Source organism: Manis javanica, chromosome 9 (assembly GCF_040802235.1).
Source record: "Manis javanica isolate MJ-LG chromosome 9, MJ_LKY, whole genome shotgun sequence".
NCBI classification, from domain to species: domain Eukaryota; kingdom Metazoa; phylum Chordata; class Mammalia; order Pholidota; family Manidae; genus Manis; species Manis javanica.
The window spans coordinates 81,749,798-81,764,055 of NC_133164.1; positions in this window are offsets into that span (position 1 = coordinate 81,749,798).

Here is a 14,258-nt window from a genome sequence, read left to right on the forward strand (position 1 = left end):
GCCGACCTAACCTCGGACTGGGACAGCCAGTGTCCCAGTGTTCCAGACGACATAATATTTTACAGCTGAGCAGGATTCCAGTCCAGAAGCAGTCTCTGAACTTAAAGAGATTTTAAGGGTGGCCTAGCTAGGAAAAGACCATTTGGGTAGATCTTCACTATTTTAAATTCATTAAAAACATTTTTGCCACTGCTCCCTGTGAAACTTTGTTTTACGTCTGTTGTCTTCCTCCTGTCCCACCTTGGTATGGGGTAGTACCTGTGAGAATAAGTAAACAGGCAACTCGGACAGCTCTGATGTTGACTAAAGATGGAAGATCAAGTGACTGACCTGCAGGACAACTTGTGGAGAGGCATTTAAAGGCAACCCACAGGGTCTGTTAACTGCAAAGCCTTGTATATCTCAGGGACCAAATGAGAGAGAGGCTGCTCTAAAAATACTTAATATTCACTGGCTCATTTCCTTAACATGTAGTCATTAAACTCCTACTGTGTGCAAGGCACTGGATAGTTGTACAGTAACAGAGAATACACAAACATACACATATCTAAGCCCAGAGTGTGGTAAGAAAAATGGAGAAAAAGACAAATTCGGTTTCAGAGGGAGTGAAAGTAATATATGGGGGTGAAAGAAACCTAAATTGTACTTGGAACTCAGAAAGGGCCTATCTGGAAGTGCCATTGCATCTGATCTCCTAGGAGTCAGCCAAGCAAGGAGAAGAGGTGAGGGCATTCCAGGAGGGAAGGGGAGCAAAATGCACCCAAGAGACTGGCAGAAGGCCTGTTGCGGCGGGAACACGGGAACAAGGTGGATGGAGGCTGAGATGGCATCAGCAAAGTGGGGAATAGATGAGGAAATCAGGGAGAAAGGAAATGGTATTTATTCAGTGCTGGGCACCATATAATTTCCCTGTGTGTCTCATTTAGTCTTCACCACCACCTTTTACTGCTACTATCATTGTTGAGCACTGGTATGGAAGGGTAGCCCATCTTCGTTCTCAGGGTATCTTCTAGACTTTCAGGACTTAGAATGAGTAATAACTCTCCAGGTTGAGCTGATGACTGTGAACTCATATGAGATGTTTTATAGAGGAGGAAGTGGAAACCTCAGAGAGGTTAAGTAACAGGCCCATGGTCACATGGCTTGACTTGGGAATATCTGGAATTGGAACCCAGATCTCTGACTCTAGAATCCATGCCTCTTCAGTCCACACTTAATGCTTCAGGCAAAATAAGATAATTGCTATGGTAGAAGTATGCATTGTTGCAGGAACACAGAAAGGCATACTTTGTTCCAGCCAGAAAAGAACAGGGAAAGTGTTACAGGCCTTCATTACAGTGAAATGAGTGGGCAGGCTAAATGGCATATCTGCTCCTGCTACTTCCAGTGCTGTGGCTCTGTGGAAGTCGTCTGTCCTTTCAAGGAAAGGGCTCTGGCTGGAATTATTCACAGCTCTGCCTTAGCTCATTTTTTATTTAATAAATGTGATAAGATACTATCTATGAACACAAGCAAAATTAGTAGTGATGGGAAGTAGGGAGTAGAAAATAGTTTGCCTGGTAGCTTTTTTTCATAGGGAAACACAGTTCTGGGTTTGTGACTAAAATCTGTCTATCTGGAGGTGAAATTGCTCAGTTTTTACTAAAGTTGACATGTGCTCTTTTCTACAGGTGGCTTCAGTGAAGTCACCCATGTGATCACAGCAAACAACATTGCCTTTATTCGTTTCTTCAGTTTTATGTCTTGAAAGGAAACAGATTTCTTTGGGGAAGAGATTCTCAGGAACCTATAATGAAGCACTAAAGAAGGGCAGAGTTATGAAGCAGCTGACAATGCAGAAGGCTCTGCTTCCGGGTCAGGAGTGGGAAGGCGATCGCACACCAGCCACAGTACGAGCTTAGTTCCTAAAGCAGAACCTGAGGGGCTCGTCCAGGCCACCCTCCAACTTATCACTATCAAAACAGCCTTCTTAAAATCCTGCTTTGATCATCTTACTCACTTCTTCAGCCATTCCTGGCTCCCCACAGCCACAGCCATGAAACTCAAACTCCCTGATTGATATTCATAGGCCCCCAGGAGCCTTAATGCATCTTTGGGGTGCTCTCTGCTGACTCCCCAGCTAGAAACTGAAGCTGGTCTCACTGCCACCCGCCTAGTTGACTGTATGTTTTAACCCCAGCTGGACTGTAAGACTCTTTGCTTGCCTGTCTCCTCGTCCTGCTACCCCCACCTCCAGCAGCATCTGCCCACCTCTTAGCTTGGCCTGCAGGAGCAGCCAGCCTATGTGATTGAAGGCTTTGCTTCTCAAGGTATGGTCCTGAGACCAGCCACATTAGCATGAGAGCTTGTGATAAATATAGAATCTCAGCTCCCGCCCCATCCATTCTACATTAGCAAGATTCCCACGTGATCCATGTTGCACAGCAGTGTGAGTTCTGCCCTAAGACACCCACAGAGTCAGTTCAGTGGGCTGAATGGTTTGTTTTGTCTGTGTGCTTACTTTACAATGGCTACTACATACTTATGGATTTAAAATGTCTTTCCTTTAGCGAGCTGTTTTTGCGAGTTTGTTAATATAAATTACACCATTTGGTTCTGGAAGTCACACAAAATTACAAGTAAGCAGATACAGATTTATCTCTATTGTTTGAAACATGAAAACTTCCCAGGTATTGCTCCTGTTGCAGTCTGCACATATTTATCAAGCTTTGCTTACTTTGGGGATATTGTGCTGTTCAAAGGTTGCAAATTGGCATTTACAGGCCATATTTGTTTACACACATTTGTGTGGCCAACACAGTTTTCCTGAGTTTTTAATTCATTGTAAGCATTTAAAAGTAAAGAGATTTGCACATAAAATAAAAATCCAGAATTCTGCTTTCTCTTGAAAACTGGGCACCCCTGGGCATAATGGCCCAATGGGCTGGTGCTGGGAGGTCTTCCCCCTGTCCCCTACAACCCCACCCACCTTGCCGTCTCCTTCCCTGAGGCTGCCTGTCTCCTGCACACAGTGGGGTCTGAGATCCCCGCTAGGACCTAGAAGCACTCAGGGTGATCGTATCTGTGGAGTTTGCCTCTGTATAGTCACCTCAGGGTCCTTGTACAGAAGCAGCCCCTATGCAGGAGAGAAGGGGACATAGGGTGATAAGGACAGAGACACCACCCTAAGCTAGAGTTTCTCAACCTAGTGACAGAAGGTCATAAAAATACCAGTGCCCACTCCCTATCCACACCCCCTCCCGAGAAATTCTGACTTAATTGGCATGGACATTGCCGGATTTTTAAATCTCAGAGGTGATTCTAATCTGATTTGAGATTAGATCTAACCCATCTACATTACTTATCAAAAAAAAAGGGAAACATGCCAAAGTAAGAAAAAATATACATGCGTATGCATAAATACATAAATTGACAAGAATCCTCTTGAAGCCTCATTATTCTGGACATTGGTAATTCAAGATACAAGATAGTTTTCTCCAGTGGCCTAACATTTACCTTTCTAACCTATAGAAAAAGAATTGGCTAGGCAAATGAATACCATAAGCAAGATTGCTTTCAAATGCTTTAGTGAAACTAGGTATTTTTTTAAGTATTTAAATTCAAACACTGACTTAAGCTAAATATAATTTATATTCCCTATTACAAAAACAAAAATGTGGAAGATACCAGCAAGCACTGTGTGATATTTCATATTCAGCCTTTCTGACAATTGTAGAGTTGTTTTTATTACATTGTCTAATACTGCATAGCCTGAAATTCTATTCATACTTTAATTATTTTAGAATAATGTTTATTACTGTTGGAGTTCAGCTGTCAGTGCCACAGGAGTGTTTACCCATGGATGTCATCAGAGGATAACTCCCTCTAAAACTAAAGCTTTCATGGATACCCTTCCCCCTCCCAGGTCCGCAGATTGGCTGATGCACTGCGGTGTTCTGGCAAAAAACCTCTCTGCCGTTTCAGGCAGATTCTGTTGATTAGGGGTCTGACAATCACCAGAGTAATTCATGTGATGCCTTTATGCAGGAAATGTCATTATTTCTAATAGCTTACAGTGGTTGACTATATAAAGGTAATTATGCTTAATCATATATTGTAATATCATTGGCCAGGCTTTGGATCTGGGTCTAAGTAAAATATAGTTAATGGGAAATTTTCCTCCAATTTTTTTTGGAAAAAGGAATTAAGTCCTGATGAAACTGAATGCAAATCCAGCAAGCAATCTCTTGCCAGAGAAAATGTTGGTGTAATATATCTGAATGGCCTAGTTTATCAATTCACATAGCTAAATCCCCAAATCATATATGCTGTTTTAGACTTATTTCAGAAGTCCTATTTCTCACCTTTCGACTAACCTACTTTTAGTAATTTCTGTTCTATTTTATGAACTTTTACCAAAATGTCTGAATGAGGGAGTTGTTGGGAGATACATATTAAATAATATTCTTTATTATGATCACTGCTAAAAGTGGAAAGTGAAAGGGAGCTGGAGCTAATGCTCAGGCCAAGGGCTGGGGGGTATTTTTCTGTGTTGCCCATCATAGGTTGATGCTAACAATGGATATAGTAGGATATAGCTCGCTCCTACTAGGCATGTCCACCTTCAGCTAAGTGGTAATGCAGCTCTGAGGCCAGACTCCTGGGGTTTGCCTGCAGCCAGGGCTTGAGTGACAGGGGGGCACGGGGAAGGGTTCAGATTAACCTGAACTTGTTAAGACTCAACTGCCCTGCTACTGTTAAGAAACAAACCTTCTACTGTGCCCTCCCGCTCTCCCTGCTCCCTGCATTCCTCTCCCCAGGGAAGTCGGGAAAGACTGAAAGAAGCAACACTGGCCGCTCAGGCCCTCCGCATCCTGAGTCCTGAGCCTTTTAGAAGCAGAGGCACCTGCTCTGCAAGCGCCTGGGGACACGTGGTCACCGGGCACCTGGCAGCCTACCTGAGGGCCTCAGCAAAGCAGCCAGAGCCAAAGGCATCAGACACACATTCCGACCTCCCCACTTACGAGAGGAGACACCTACTTGCTCTTTCGTTTGGGAGTTACCTGTTCCCTGACCTGGAAGGAAAGATGGAAGACAAAACCCAAAAAAGGGTAACATACATGGTGCTATCCCACACAGATGACTTTATTCCCATAGCAATTCTGTTACTGACTCCATTTTGTAGTTGAAAAAACTGAGGCTCTTTGAAGTCAGACATCTAGATGAAGCTCACACCGCAAGTGCCCGGCGGGGTCTAGGCTGGACCGGCCTTGTCGCCCAAGGCTGTGGCTCGCTCCACGGCACCAGTGAAATCACAACAGCCAGAAACGCGCAGGCAGAGCGCCTGGTGGGAGGGGCACACTCTGGCGCAGAACTGTTTGTTTGCTTTCAGCAGAATTTAACAGTGCCTATTTTGAAATCTTTGCTTAAGGGCTTATTTTAAAGTTTAAGAAAGAGAAAAAAACCTTAACAGCCACCAGAGGAGAGGAAGGGAGATGAAACCTTCCTGAAGAGGTTTCCAGGGAATGTTTATTAAAGGTCACCTCATATTGGGACATAGCGTGTAAACACTGATGTGTAAGCCTCGTAGATAAGAAAACAGCATTAAGTTCATGGGAAGAGCCATGAGATGGGTCAGATGCCATGCTGGGCTCCTGTCTTCGGCATAAGCCAGCTCTGTGACCACTGACTGATCACTAAGCAACAGGCACGTCCGGACCCCGGTATCTCCCACGATTGTTGTGGAACACAGGTATCACAGCCTATGAACTGCACTTTGAGACCTGTGAGACTTAACAGGGAAGGGTGTTCTCCCCCATGCGTATTTACCAGTTCCTGGTCTGAGAGCAGCAGATCAAAAGCATGCATCTTTTTCCGCCTCTCTCCCTAGGCACCTTCTTGCTTTATTCTCAGGTGAACTGGCTGCTCCCCAAATACATTTTATGGATTGGTTTTTGTCTTTGATCAGGTTATTCTTAGTTGCAGACCTAAACCAAGACTGCATTATTGCAGCCCTAGGTTGCTGGCTGGTCTGAGGTGTGCCTCTCTGACCCTCAGCGGTGTCCGTGCCCTGGACCCCAACCATGAAACCCACCCATTGAGTTAGTTTGCCTCCCAGTGTACACCCGCAGTGTCCCCGACCCTGAGCCCCTTACTCCCTTCCCGGCTCTCTATTCTGGTCTTGGCCCAGGTGCAGGTGCTCTAAGCTCCATCCCACACACATATCACTCCGCCCTCAAGGCTGGGCTTCTCCCTCCCAGGTAGACAAATAACTTCCTCAGCACGTTGTCTTCCTAAACCCTCATCTCCAGACCAGGGTTTGTCTGTGTGTTAACAGCATTCTTTACAAGGTAAATGCCCGTAAGTTCTTTAATAAAGGCTATATAATGTAATGGTGAGGAGCGGGAAGCTAGAGTCTAATTGTGAATCCCTACTCTGTCAATTTCTAGAAAACTCTCAGGCAGGTTCCATTCCTTCTCTGTGCCTCATTTTCCTCTCTTAAAATGTTTAGAATAGTGCCTGGCTTGTAGTAAGTCCTGTAGGACCTTATAAGTGGGACCTCAAGGGAATAAAGAGAAAGAGAACAGGATTTCAGTAGTTGGAACCTGAACCAGCACAACATAACCCAATATTTAATAGCCTATTCTTCACCTGCCACATCATCTCCCCCCCGGGGTTATTTCAGGTCAGCTCTAGCTAAGAGCCACCCTCCAGTTTCAGGCTAATTCCTTAGTATCGTCTTTCCCATTACTGCCTCTGGTTCAGCCCACTGTGTACCTCCTCATCGTAGCTTATGTTTCTCCTTTATGTCTTCACTCGTTTGCCTTGCTCTCTCATTTAAACTTTGAGTAGGTAAGAGCTTTTTACTTAAATTTCAGTGCTGTTTATAAATAGGCTGCTTAGTTGCAGCCAGCAGGTAAAAGCTTTCATTAAATTGTTCCTCCTTCCTGTAGAGCTATTATCTGGAGCTTCAGAAAGGAAAAGTTGAGGACAGTGTTTTCCTGGTCTTTAAGGAGGCATAGTTTGAGGCTCAATCAGCAGTTTTCCTTTTCCTTACCTAGAACTGACCAGTATGGGGTTTTTTTGGCTTCACAATAACTGGTTTATTTATACTAGTTATGATCACACTAGCTAAGTGGATATCAGACAAGTACATTCTTAGAGACACACTCGAGCAGCAAGCTCAGCTGTGATCACAGAAGCAGAAACGATCTAGCATCCTCCTCCTCATGCATATCTTCATGTATTTCACTGACCAAGAAATCTTGTTGGGTTTATCAATTCATAACACTTTGTTCTTGTAATACAGCATGCAAAATATTTGAAAACCTTTAAAAACTTTAACCCAATAGATTCTCAAATTCCAAAACACTGCATTTTTATTCAGCAGAATATTATTCCCACTTTCTGTATATGTATATTTATCTCCTTACAAAAAGAAGCTCACCTTTGCATTCCCCACATCTTTTTCTTTCCAAGTTAAAACTAATGTTTCTTTATATATCAACTAATCATGTAAGTCTGCACATCTCCACCATTTGTGTTAACTTCTTCATTGACAAAAAAATTGAGTGTAAAAGTTGCACAAGTTGAATTTGTCAACATATAGTACTTTCATAGGGAGTATTGTAAATACTTGTATGAATTGCATAATCCTTTAGCATGCTTTACATAACCTGTACATTCTTAATATTATATGAATTTATCATTTTGTAAATGGTAGACTTGATCAATATGATTTTGACCAATAATCTACAACCTATACTTTTTTTCCCTCTGAGAAAAATTCTCCTGAAGGTAACCAAAATCATAATCCATGACTCAGGAACAAAGTTCAAAAATAATGAAAGAAACAAGGTTCAGGTTCACTCTGAATGCAAATGATTTTAACATACCAATTAATTTTCTTACTAGGAAGGAAATGGGAACATCAACAGCAATAGGTCCCTTTGGTAAAATAATAAATTAAGATTAGGAGTACGGGACTACCCAGAAGTCTCCCTTTTCTGTTCAAAATCTGAAAAGGAATTGTCTCTGAAGTATTTTGAAAGAGATTTTTTTCCCCTAAATATTCAGTTATATCAAATATTTCTTGCATTGTTACAATTACATAAGTATGTGTAGCATTTCCTTTGGAGTTAAATTCATCTGCCATCTTTTCAATCTTGAAAACCATGGTGGAAACCACTAAAAAGAGGAAGTCATGAGCAGAGTGAAGAGAAGCCATCTCCAGGTGGAATGTAAAAGCTGTAACAATAGACTTGAAGTGGGGCGAATTCTAAAATAAGGTGTAACTCAATAGTGAGATGCAGCAGCACTTACTTCAGAAATGTAGCCACAATTATTTATTCTTGCATTCCCCAAAATAATACTAGTCTGTCCTAATAAGTTAACATGGCCTAAAAAGGAGTTTCAGATGATCTTGCCATTTCCAAGTTAGAATAAAGACTGACGTAATGCAGTCTCACCATGTAGCTGTGTGAGGCCATGAGGACTGGAAACTCGGGGAGAGTCATTCCCCGAAGATGCACGGATGGTTGCAGAACCAGGAGGCTCACTCTGGCCTCTGGAACTTGCTGCTCCTCTTTCATTTTGTTCATGCTTTTCATCAGTGTATTAGTTCACCACTCAACCTTGTTCTCCATGTTTCCTCTTTTACATGGTTTATTAGAAGCTCTGCAGAATGTTTCTAAATATTACCCAATACAACAAACAAGGTTTTGAGAGCATGCTGACAGCTAACCTGAGTCAGTCTTCTTCCAACACCAGCTTTCTTCTGGGTCTCTTCTTTGCTAACACTGTTTTATTTTAATCCCACCCACACAAACTCACAAATATTAGCAGCTTGCCTTTGACAGTTGATCATTAAGAATAGGATTCTGTTGTTGTTTGAAGTGTTGGTGTTAACAATTTCCTTCTCTATAATTTTTTAACAGTGACCGTAAGATACAACCTCATTTGAGTGACACCACTTCCACAAGGTCTTCAAGTGGAAAGTGGCCTTTTAGAGAAAATTACTGATTCCAAATGCAATTATTTTCACAGTGGAGTAAAGCAGGGTTCTATATACAAGAATCATTTGCTTGAGAGAGAGACCCACCCCCCATGTCATTACAAAGAAGACCTTCGTTGCCTTCGTGTTAGAAATGAAGGTCTCAATTCATGACAGACTGTTGCCTTCTGATATGAGCATCTGGAGATTCCCATAACAAAGACTCATTGTTTTTTTACATACTATCCATGTACAGAAGTAAAAGATTTAAGGAAATAGTCATCTTTCTGCTGAGGTGATTTAGCCTTTCAGACCATTTATTTCCTCAATCGCCCTGTGTGATTACTTGAATTTCTGACATGATAGGTTTGAGGGGTTACCTAGAAGTTACCTAGAAATAGTTACTTAGTAGTTACATTTACTAATACTCATAAAAAATATAACTTTCAAATTCTGTATCTTTTGGTATATTCAAATAAATGGGAAACAAGAGTCAGTTAATCAACTCCAGGGTAAATCATGCTCTTAGCCCATCACAGTCCTACCCTTCTGAACATGCATGAATAAATGTGGTCACTTTGATCCAATCTCTTATACATTTTTAAAATGAAAATTTGACTATCATTGTTACAAGTATTATAAATGTGTAAAAGCAGCACCTGAATCAAGTGTATAGCATAAATATGATAGGATCATAAACTTAATTCTGAGCTTTAACTTATCCTGGTTAGTTTTTTTTAAACTGCAAAGAGTGTTTGTCAATCTGTACTTTCTAAAAGCATGCCTATCCATTGTTTACTGGACATTTTGCATGATGTCTGGTAGACCATGCAGCCCAGGTTCCTGAGTGGTTCTGCTGTTGATTCCTCTAGTTCCATGCTTCCACGTGGAGTTCTAATGGAAGGATGTGAGTTTCAGACAACAGAGGCCCTTTTCAGCCTAAATGAATGTTCTTGGCTTCTGTGCTAATATACCATCAAGAAACAACCTCTGAACGTATCCACAGCTCAGCAGATCTGGGAAATCAGTTCTGCGCAGTGCAAAGAAACCCCCAGGCTAAATAAAGAGAACAGATTGCCCAAGGAAGGATATCAAGGGGCATGCTGAGAAAATGTGAGAAGGGCAGGGTGGCAGAAGTAGGACCAAGGCACAGAGGAAGGGGTGGCCTGCATAGGAGAGATGCACAGGTCTTGCTCAGGAGGGAGTTGGTGTCTCTATTGGCCGGCTCCCAAATTGCAAAAGAAGGTTGAAATGCAGAGTGTAGTAGCTGATCAGATTCCTTCATTATCTCTTTGCTTCATAATTTGTTTTAACTTATGCCAGGTACTTGTTCCTGCCATTAACCATTTGGAATTATTTTCCTTTCCTTTTTTCCAAAATTCACACACACAACACACACACACAATACAAACATACTCTCTCACACAACACACACACAACATAATTTGAGAACATTTGAAGTTTTATGTTTTCTTAAATGCTAATAAATTGGAAGCCATTGGATGTATTATCTGTGCATATTGACATCAGGTGGCATTTGTTTAGCAGAGAAAATAGATGACAAAACAGAATAGCTTTTGCTGGCTTAGAACCCAGTTTCTGACAAGATTTGCATCCTGTAATGAAGAGTATGGAGTTGTTGCATGTCTTATCTAGCTCCAGAACAAGTCAATGCTTAAAATGTTGGTATAATTTAGTGTTTCTTTCTATAATTCTCATACTTTTTAGAGAAAAGACCAGTCTATAAAATATTAAAATTACTGATTTCTTCTTATAACAAGGGAGACCAGTCTTAAAATTATATTCTGTTTTCCTGGTATATTTTCCAATCTTTGCAGCCCAGTGTGTCCTCTGTATTTAGTAGGTGAGCCCAGGTCTTAGTGTGCTCTGGGACAAGGGTGTCCCATGCTAAAATGCTTGAGTGCACCTGTGACCTGTGTGTGCATGGGAGACCTGGAACACAGGAGGGGCTCACCAGAGAGCTAAGTAGGAAAATTTGAGGTGAGCACAAACAAGGGACATGCTTCTCCCAGAGGCAGCTGCCAAGGATTCTGCCTGTCCAGTCCCTGCCTTGCTGCGGGTGAGGGATGGAGATGGAGGCTGCGCCAGCAGCAGCCTTGCCCGGGTGCGCCTCTGCGTCTTGCTTCTCTGACAGCGGGGAAAGAATTGGCACTACATACAGCTCCTAAAAAAAGAAAATACCCCACAAGCTGCTTCCTCATTGAATTTGCCCAAAAGTGAAATGAAAAAGAAGTCCACAAACTACGTATTTATGTGTTTTCAGCAAAAGAAAGGGATGCCCAGTTTAATCCGTGAGGGGCAGTCTGGCTTCCACTCTCTCTCAAAGGGCGAGGGAAAGGAGGGGAGGTGCCTTAAGGGCGGAACCTGCGTGGCCTTCCAGGCTGTCAGGTGCTGGCGAGGTCCCCCAGGGCCACTGTCCCAGAGAACAGCTCATGTGCAGGGCACGTGAGCACAGAAGCCTGGGAGACAGCCTGGCTCCCCAGACCCAGGTCAGCCCCTTGGGCCTCAGAGCGCCCCCAGCACTGGCTGATGCCTCTGTTTCTGTGTATGGTCACGTCAGCGCCTCCCGGAGGGGAGCCCTTGTCACTGGCCCAGAGCAGCGTCTGCGCTGAGCTGAAGAAGGAAGGAGGCAGTTTTCCCAGCAGAGGCCGGTAGGGGCCGCCGTGCTGTCCCTGGACCGGCAGGCGGGGGCCCTCGCTGTCCTCTGGGGGGCTGCTGCCTTCTGCCCCCTGCCAGGCTGAGTTCTGGCTCCTGTCCTTCCCAAAGCTCCAAGAGCTTCTTTGATCAGGGTTATGTGGGTTCCAGGAGCCTAGCTTATTTTGAGATAAACCTGACAATACTTCCAAAGATCTGTCTGGAGACAGAGGGACCTTTTCAGGGGTCAGCACCCCAGCCCTGCCTTCATCTGCTGAATAACTTCTGTCAAGTCACCTAGTATCTGAGACCATTACCTTATCTGTAAAGAAAGGTGAATAGCACAGCCCCCCATGAATCACGTGGAGTCAATAAAACAAATGGTACGAGTCCCAGCAAATGTTGCCCCATTGGCTTGCAGGGAACCCCAGGTCTGGACCAGCGCTGGTGGAGCTCTCTGAAACCCCAGTGGCACCAGCAGCCTTCAGGCACATACCACTGGGTGCTGTTCGTTCTAGCACCTGGTGGAGGGCATCTGGCTGGCAGGCACAGCGCAGTGCCCTGGGCTGCCTGCGCTCGCCATGCGCTGCGGAACCTGAAGTCCTTGGGAATCAGGCTGCTCACTCACAACTCCTTGCTCAGGGAGTGTGTCCAGTGGTTGGGGACAGGGCAGGGCAGAGGGAAGGAGGCTGGCAATGCCACTTCTGGCTGGCACAGGGGAGCTTCAGGCTTTCCATAGGTGCTGGGGCATCACCCCCACTCCCTTCTCACAGTTACACCTGCCTCAGGAGCTCAGCAAAAGACTTTGAGCACCTCCTGTGCACCAGGTGCTATGCTAGTAGCTAGGCAGGGAGTGAGGCGCAGAGGAATAATGTGGTGTCTGCCCCAGAGGGAGGCTGTGTAGGACTTTGAGGTATATAACTTTAGTTCACTTGCCCCTCCCAGCCTCCCTGTTACTGGAGCTGCCTGGGCCTTTGCACAAGTTGCTCTGTGCTGCTGTCCTGGAGCAGGTGCCCTATACTACCCTCTCCTCAAAGGTCTTCGCTCCAAATCCATTTGCCTCAGGGACATGATGCTCCTTCCAATCCAGCACTACCCTCCAATGCTGGAATTAAGATACAATGAAATTGCTTCATGCAAGGTAGTGTCTTCTTTTGTGGCATCTTCACATGTGTAAAGAAGGGGGGCCTTTCAGATTTGTGAATGCCAACTCCAGCATGTTTTGTTCTTCGTATAACTGCACATGGAGAGGCGGGGTAGGAAGGGACGGGAGGGGGTGGCTACTTAGGAAGAGTGATTCCATTTCCTGGTCAAGTTGAAACTAGTGCTCATTCAATTATGGTCTCATTTTTGCAAGTGAATGAAAAGGTCTTGCAGATGATAAAAAATACATGCTGAGTGATTGGGTTGTAGTAGTCAATCAAAAGAAGTTAATTAATGATGTCTCAAGCTGCGTGAAGCAGATATTAAACTAAAAGGTCACCCTTTAGCCATCAAAAAATATTCTGCACTGAGGCTTTTATTGGATGACTAATGTATTGAAAGTTAATGTGAATTTTTCTGCATCTTTGTTAAAATAAAAATCGGGGCTGTTTGGTTCTAGAGTATCAAATAGAGGAGTGAGTTAGATTCAATATCACAAACAACTCCCAGTCTTGTCAGTAATGAGTATATTTAGCAAATGAGAGCCCACAGGATGGAAATTCATTGTTTTCGTTGGCACAGACTGAGTTAGCATTTGCCACTGCATTATTTGTCTCTGCAGTAAAATTCCTCAGATGGCTCAAGTCCCATTAGGTATTAAGCACCTGGACTGTGCTATATCACATGTCAGATCTGTACTACCCCACAGGGATGTGAGGATGAACTGGAACTGACTGCCCTTGGTTTAATTTATACTCCACTAATGGAGCCTTCAAAGTAAACAAGGATCCCTGTGTAGTGGTGGGGGCCTGCAGGAGCCATGCTGAGGAGGCCAGAGCCAACCCCTGATGGGTGGCAATGAGGCCTGAGGGCCTCTGTTGTTCCAGAGACCCTAAGCCTCTGGGTCTGTGAACCAATGGGTAGACTCCTGAGATTGGAGACCCTTCAAAATGGAGTTTGCTCAGGGGCAGACTCACAGAACCCAAGAATGGACTACAAGTTACCAAAGGGAAAGGGACTGGGGAGATGGGTGGGAAGGGAGGGATAAGGGGATTAAGGGGCATTATGATTAGCACCATAGTATAGGGGTGGTATGGGGAAGGCAGTATAGCACAGAGAAGACAAGTGGTGACTCTATAGCATCTTGCTACGCTGATGGACAGTAACTGTAATGGGATATGTGGTGGGGACTTGATAATGGGGGAATTGTAGTAAACACAATGTTGCTCATGTGAAACCTGAACATAAGGTATATCAATGATACCTTAATAAAAAAAAGGTGGGGGTTTGCTAAGACAAAGTCAAATGAAGGAACTAAAACCCTGCCCTCAGAACAAAAGCTGAAGGCAGAATAGGGGTCAGTCTCACTCTAGGAAGTATGTATTATTTGCCACTTCGCCAGCATGTTAAGTGACTTACTCCATCAGGACCCAGTTGTGTTTGACAGTAAACCCCTTAGAAAGCAGCTGTGGGCAGCAAGGCAAGGGGA